This window comes from Engystomops pustulosus, chromosome 7, assembly GCF_040894005.1.
Source record: "Engystomops pustulosus chromosome 7, aEngPut4.maternal, whole genome shotgun sequence".
In the NCBI taxonomy this organism is placed as follows: domain Eukaryota; kingdom Metazoa; phylum Chordata; class Amphibia; order Anura; family Leptodactylidae; genus Engystomops; species Engystomops pustulosus.
Window position 1 is genome coordinate 26,309,017 of NC_092417.1, and position 7,433 is coordinate 26,316,449.

Sequence of the window (7,433 nt, forward strand, 5' to 3'; positions counted from 1 at the left end):
ACTAATTTTAGATATATAGTCTCTTTGTACTGTTTTCTGCAATACTCTAATTTTGTTTCCCGCAGCACCTACAATACTAGTACCAGAGGATGTCTAATATTCCTTTCTTTTTGTTGCCCGCGATGTTCTTTATGCAGATTTAGTAGTCAACCAGTTTATAGATATGTATTTACATAGTTACCTTTCTGATGGTACTTGTTTTAGCATTTCATAAGTCTTTTCAAATTTGTATATGATCGCGATCTTCCCTGGAGGTGGAGCATTTTGGGTCACGTGATGCGGGTCACGTGACTGTGATGTCACGTGCCGTGTCACGTGACTGTGACGTCACACGCCAGGAGAGGCTGTGATCTTTAAATAGCTGCAACATGCAATATGAAAGCAGACCATGAGTAAGCTCACCTGAGCGAAACACGTAGGTCATTTCCTGCACACCATGATGTAAGAGATTGTGTACCTTGGCTGAAGATTTTATATTATCTGGAACCTTAATAAAAGCAAGATTTTATAATCACACTCCCCTGAGACGCTGGATTACCTTTTTTCGTTTGGAATAACTTATATGTGATGTATGTATGCTGTATCTGCAATGTGTATATGTTATATGTACACTGTGTATGATGTGTGTATATACTACACTCACCGGCCACTTATTAGGTACACCTCTCCAACTGCTCGTTAACACTTAATTTCTAATCAGCCAATCACTTGTTGGCGGCAACAAGTGCATTTAGGCATGTAGACATGGTCAAGACAATCTCCTGCAGTTCAAACCGAGCATCAGTATGGGGAAGAAAGGTGATTTGAGTGCCTCTGAACGTGGCATGGTTGTTGGTGCCAGAAGGGCTCGTCTGAGTATTTCAGAAACTGCTGATCTACTGGGATTTTCACGCACAACCATCTCTAGGGTTTACAGAGAATGGTCCAAAAAAGAAAAAACATCAGTGAGCGGCAGTTCTGTGTGCGGAAATGCCTTGTTGATGCCAGAGGTCAGAGGAGAATGGGCAGACTAGTTCGAGCTGATAGAAAGGCAACAGTGACTCAAATCGCCACCCGTTACAACCAAGGTAGGCAGAAGGTCATCTCTGAACGCACAGTACGTCGAACTTTGAGGCAGATGGGCTACAGCAGCAGAAGACCACACCGGGTGCCACTCCTTTCAGCTAAGAACAGGAAACTGAGGCTACAATTTACACAAGCACATCGAAATTGGACAGTAGAAGATTGGAAAAACGTTGCCTGGTCTGATGAGTCTCGATTTCTGCTGCGACATTCGGATGGTAGGGTCAGAATTTGGCGTCAGTCAGAATTTGGCGTCAACAACATGAAAGCATGGATCCATCCTGCCTTGTATCCACGGTTCAGGCTGCTGGTGGTGGTGTCATGATGTGGGGAATATTTTCTTGGCACTCTTTGGGCCCCTTGGCACCAATTGAGCATCGTTGCAACACCACAGCCTACCTGAGTATTGTTGCTGACCATGTCCATCCCTTTATGACCACAATGTACCCAACATTTGATGGCTACTTTCAGCAGGATAATGCGCCATGTCATAAAGCTGGAATCATCTCAGACTGGTTTCTTGAACATGACAATGAGTTCACTGTACTCAAATGGCCTCCACAGTCACCAGATCTCAATCCAATAGAGCATCTCTGGGATGTGGTGGAATGGGAGATTCGCATCATGGATGTGCAGCCGACAAATCTGTGGCAACTGTGTGATGCCATCATGTCAATATGGACCAAAATCTCTGAGGAATGCTTCCAGCACCTTTTTGAATCTATGCCATGAAGAATTGAGGCAGTTCTGAAGGCAAAAGGGGGTCCAACCCGTTACTAGCATGGTGTACCTAAAAAAGTGGCCGGTGAGTGTATATGTGTGTATATATGCTGTACGTTTGCATATGGCACTGTATGTGTGTATATATGCTCTATATGTGCGCGCATGAGTAGATAAATTTGTGATTGTAACTCGAATGTGTATACAAATATGTATATTTTTTAAGTGAGAAGGGGGTCCCATTCATAAGCCTGCCCTGCTTCTCCTGGTAACGCCCCTGCCGATACATCATCAGGGATCGGCGATCACGTTCTGGATACTATGAAGAAATATTATGAAGAAAAGCAACATTAAATAATAATAATATATAGCACACACAGATTACACAGCGCTGCACAGATTTTGCCAAATCAGTCCATGTCCCCATTGGGCTCACAATCTAATCAACCTACCAGTATGATATGGAGTGTGGGAGGAAACACTGATATCAGGGCTACACACGCATAGTAGAACACACTAATCTGTATAGTTTTTATGGTTTTTATGTTCATAATAGCATTTTCATAACATGTGAAACCTATGTCACTATCTGCTAGTTAATCAATATGATTGGCTGATAAACATAATACACCTATCATAAAAAAAAAGCCAATTTGAAAAAAAATGTGTAGTAAAATAATGCAAAAAATGGTCTTCCTACCAAAAACTGTGACCTTTGCTAATTATCAGCTTTTCTTTTATAATCTTATGTTTGTTCCTATTCCTCTGAGAGATCTAAGTCTTACTATGTATTGCATTTACTGTTGATGCTTCTTAGGGTATTGTGACATATAGGTTAAATGCAGTAAAGGGGGCATATTTGCTAAGGGTCCATGGCCGCACTTTTGTCTGACTTTCCGACTTTTTAGAGATTAGCGCCACTGTGACAGATATTAAATTGGGGATTGTGTCGAACGGGATCGGATTTTGGTGCAGCTGCGCTGGATTTCATGCAACAGAAATCTGGGGCCTGCCGTCAGACGATCCGACTGATTCGGATTTAACTTTCAAATTGTGTCGCAAGACATGCACCAGGAGAAGATGATCTCTGGTGGACCTGAGCGGGGAAGCGACACATACAAGATATCGGGCGCACAATCTTAGTGAATCACAACAAAGTGCATGATCATCGGACAGTGCACTTTTGGTGAACTATTCTGGACGGGTAAGTAAATGAGCCCCAATGAGGTAACTTTTCTCGAAGAAGCATCTATCAATCCATTACATCTTCAAGGATAGTGATAGTGTCTTACCAGGTGGAGACATTGGTCACAGATAATTCTATTTATAGCAAATATTGGACCAATTTCATAGGTCTCCACTTAACTTTACCATATGTCCATCTTATAAGTTAGACAACACAATACTACACCACACTCTCAAATGTGTCAATACTACACCAAACTCTCAAATAGTAAATAAACGTCAGGCAAAAATCTGGCATTTATTTGTACACAGTACTTTAATATTGTACTTTAATATTATAGTATTATATTACGTAATGCAATTTTGTGGATAGAAATTTTGGATGTTTTTTTTGGTTCACTGTTTATATATGGTATATATGAAATAACAATTTTTTAGGGTTTTTTTTATACATCATGCACTTCATTAGCATAAAGTCACTTCACACAGCACAACATGCACCTTCTTAAAAACCAGATATGTGTATTTCACATATCTGGTTCACTCGCATCTGTCATGGGTGCCCCTATGATCCATGTCTCAAATCGAGGTGGCACCCCATTGCGAGTGAACTCACCTCTCCTCGTTCCTGTTCCCGTCCCTGCTCCCTAGACCAGTGGTGGCTAACCTTTTAGAGACTGAGTGCCCAAATTGCAAACCAAAGTCAACACATCTATCACAAAGTGCCAACACAGGAATTTAGCCCAATATTGCCATCAATATCGCTATACAAGGGCCAAATAATACTGCTACATGATGACCACCACCATTACAACAACATAAATACCCCAATACTGATAATAAAGACTACTATACAAATAATGATATCACTAACCTAGAGCAAACAGTGATTCATTTTACCGCTGTACAAGAATAAATAATTCCCGGAATACAGTGATAAATATTGCCACCATACAGAGATAAATAATACCACTGATGAATATTACAGCCATATTTCTAGGGATAAATATTACAGCCATACATACAGGGGTAAATATTACAATCATACATACAGGGATACATATTATAGCCATATACACAGGGATAAATATTACTGTCATATATACAGGGATACATGTTATGGCCATATATATATATATATACATATAAAAAAAAAGCTCTGAGAAATAGTGGCAAAGTCACCTATCAGAACCGCGCCTACTGTCATTGTTTACTTTTACCCACGATCACTGTCAGGTATAAAAGGCCCATTGGATAATGGGTGATCTCTGCTGGATTGCCCGGGAAAGTGGTGGAGTGACTAAAGGTTTTTTAATTATTTTATCTGAAATTCTAATACAAGTATGAATAAGCTTCCACCAGCCAGTGTTGTTGTGGGCATAACTGCTGTACTTACATGGTGGTCTGCAGTAAAGGAAACTACAATTCTCAGCAGATCCATAGGTCCCTAAGGGCATGTTGGGAGTTATAGATACACACAGGAAAAGAGGAATAGTAACTAGCTATGGAGTGTCAGTCCTCAACTTTATAATCCCCTGAGCAGGGAAGGAAGGTCCCGGAGGAACTCATGAAGAGCTGCCTTATGCCCTCTCCCCTCTCTCTACTTATGTCATGTGCTGCTGTGTGTAGTAGCAGCGGAGAGAGTGTGTAACTCTATGTGTTGCCACTTGTTTTAAGTTCATTGGTGTCACAGGACACCAGTACAATTAATAGCACAGAGTAGCCCTGGGGATTCTCTGCAGCTCCGGCCATGCTGTAGCATCTCCTGCCTGGCCGGAGCTCTGATTATGAACTGAACCTGTGTCTCGGGGAAGATGCACATGCAGACAGAGAGGGCTCTGCATGCCCTCTGTGGCACGCGTGCCATAGGTTCGCCACCACTGCCCCAGACCATCACGCTTTGCGGCAGGCTCTGGTGAAGACCGGGTGCCACTTAGATTCCAGTTCCAGGTGTTGATTTGTGTTATCATCCGCGATAGTCCAGAGAGTTCACTAACCCCGAATCCTGACAACATCCTGTAATATGATCTGCACTTTATGCTTATGTGTTTTCATTAGACATACAATTTATTTCTGATTGTATAATATAAGTTTTGTCGTATATTATGGCGTATATTGATTTTAGAACATTGTATTTGATATGGTGATTGTTGTGCAAATATACACTCACCGGCCACTTTATTAGGTACACCTCTCCAACTGCTCGTTAACACTTAATTTCTAATCAGCCAATCACATGGCGGCAATTCAGTGCATTTGGTCATGTAGACATGGTCAAGACAATCTCCTGCAGTTCAAACCGAGCATCAGTATGGGGAAGAAAGGTGATTTGAGTGCCTTTGAACGTGGCATGGTTGTTGGTGCCAGAAGGGCTGGTCTGAGTATTTCAGAAACTGCTGATCTACTGGGATTTTCACACAACCATCTCTAGGGTTTACAGAGAATGGTCCGAAAAAGAAAAAACATCCAGTGAGCGGCAGTTCTGTGGGCGGAAATGCCTTGTTGAAGCCAGAGGTCAGAGGAGAATGGGCAGACTGGTTTGAGCTGATAGAAAGGCAACAGTGACTCAAATCGCCACCCGTCACAACCAAGGTAGGCAGAAGAGCATCTCTGAATGCACAGTACGTCGAACTTTGAGGCAGATGGGCTACAGCAGCAGAAGACCACACCGGGTGCCACTCCTTTCAGCTAAGAACAGGAAACTGAGGCTACAATTTGCACAAGCTCATTGAAATTGGACAGTAGAAGATTGAAAAAACGTTGCCTGGTCTGATGAGTCTCAATTTCTGCTGAGACATTCGGATGGTAGGGTCAGAATTTGGCATCAACAACATGAAAGCATGGATCCATCCTGCCTTGTATCAACGGTTCAGGCTGGTGGTGGTGTCATGGTGTGGGGAATATTTTCTTGGCACTCTTTGGGCCCTTTGGTACCAATTGAGAATCGTTGCAAGGCCACAGCCTACCTGAGCATTGTTGCTGACCATGTCCATCCCTTTATGACCACAATGTACCCAACATCTGATGGCTACTTTCAGCAGGATAATGCGCCATGTCATAAAGCTGGAATCATATCAGACTGGTTTCTTGAACATGACAATGAGTTCACTGTACTCAAATGGCCTCCACAGTCACCAGATCTCAATCCAATAGAGCATCTTTGGGATGTGGTGGAACGGGAGATTCGCATCATGGATGTGCAGCCGACAAATCTGCGGCAACTGTGTGATGCCATCATGTCAATATGGACCAAAATCTCTGAGAAGCTTCCAGCACCTTGTTGAATCTATGCCACGAAGAATTGAGGCAGTTCTGAAGGCAAAAGGGGGTCCAACACGTTACTAGCATGGTGTACCTAATAAAGTGGCTGGTGAGTGTATATAAATATACAGTCCCGATGTATAGATATTGGTAACTAATATGTTACAACAATGGTGTATAATCATGGACTGTGCGTACCAAAAAGCAGGAAGCCACAGTTATGTATTACATATTTTATATACAGGCGGTTCCCTACTTAAGGACACCCAACTTACAGATGACCCCTAGTTACAGACAGACCTCTCTGTCCTCTGAAATTTCTGGTAAAAAAAATTTGTCTGGAGTTACAATTATAATATACAATTCCAACTTACATACAAATTGAACTTAAAAACAAAACTAAGGACCCTATACTGTACGTAACCAGGGGACTGCCTGTATCTCTCATAATTGTGTGAACAGTGATATAACTATTTGATCACTATATTCTTTGTTCCAACATTCATGTCCATAATCTGTGCATCCAATGACCACTCACCTGTCAGAGTCAGGTGTGAACAGGAGTGATGGGACATGCCTTATACTCGAGTATATATGGTAATTAGTTATTTAAATTTTAGATAGAAAAATAGCAGAAAAATGCTATTGACATACAATGTAATAAAGAATTAGAATGTTACTGGCCATTTATTCAGACACAGGACAGAAAATGACCACTGGTCACATGTCCACATCACATGTCCAGCATCTGCCTGAGCAGATCATGTGATCATCACTATGCATGGCTGCATTTGGTTGGTTTCAGTGCATTCAGTATGGCCAGTGCTGTGGTGATATGCAGTAATGGCAACTACACATCATTACTATGGTAACATAGCAGGACATGGGTTTTTGTACCAGACGTTCATATTCCCAAAAAACCCTTTTAAGGAATCATTAAATATTAAAAATAATGATTTATCTATTATAGTAAATAGTTCATGCAGTACCCAGGGTGTATACCATCTGGGCCGGTGACGGATTTAGCAGACACTAGTGACCTGGAGGTCATTTTGCTGGGCCTGGCACTGCTCCTCCTTTTCCTACTTGAAGAAAGGAAGTGGTAGCGGTCCAGCTGCCGGGTTGTTTCACTCAAATGGCCCTTTCCACATCCTGGTATCTGCTCCATGTTTGACAATTCTTCTGGACCCCCATAAGAAGCCAAG

The 7,433-nt window shown here is 42.0% G+C and overlaps 1 protein-coding gene across 1 annotated transcript in view; it reads right to left on the reverse strand.

Annotated features, from left to right (window-relative positions):
- LOC140069452 (cholinesterase-like) overlaps positions 1-7,433 on the reverse strand; it is a 269,951-nt gene that overhangs the window by 88,998 nt on the left and 173,520 nt on the right. The window lies entirely within an intron of this gene.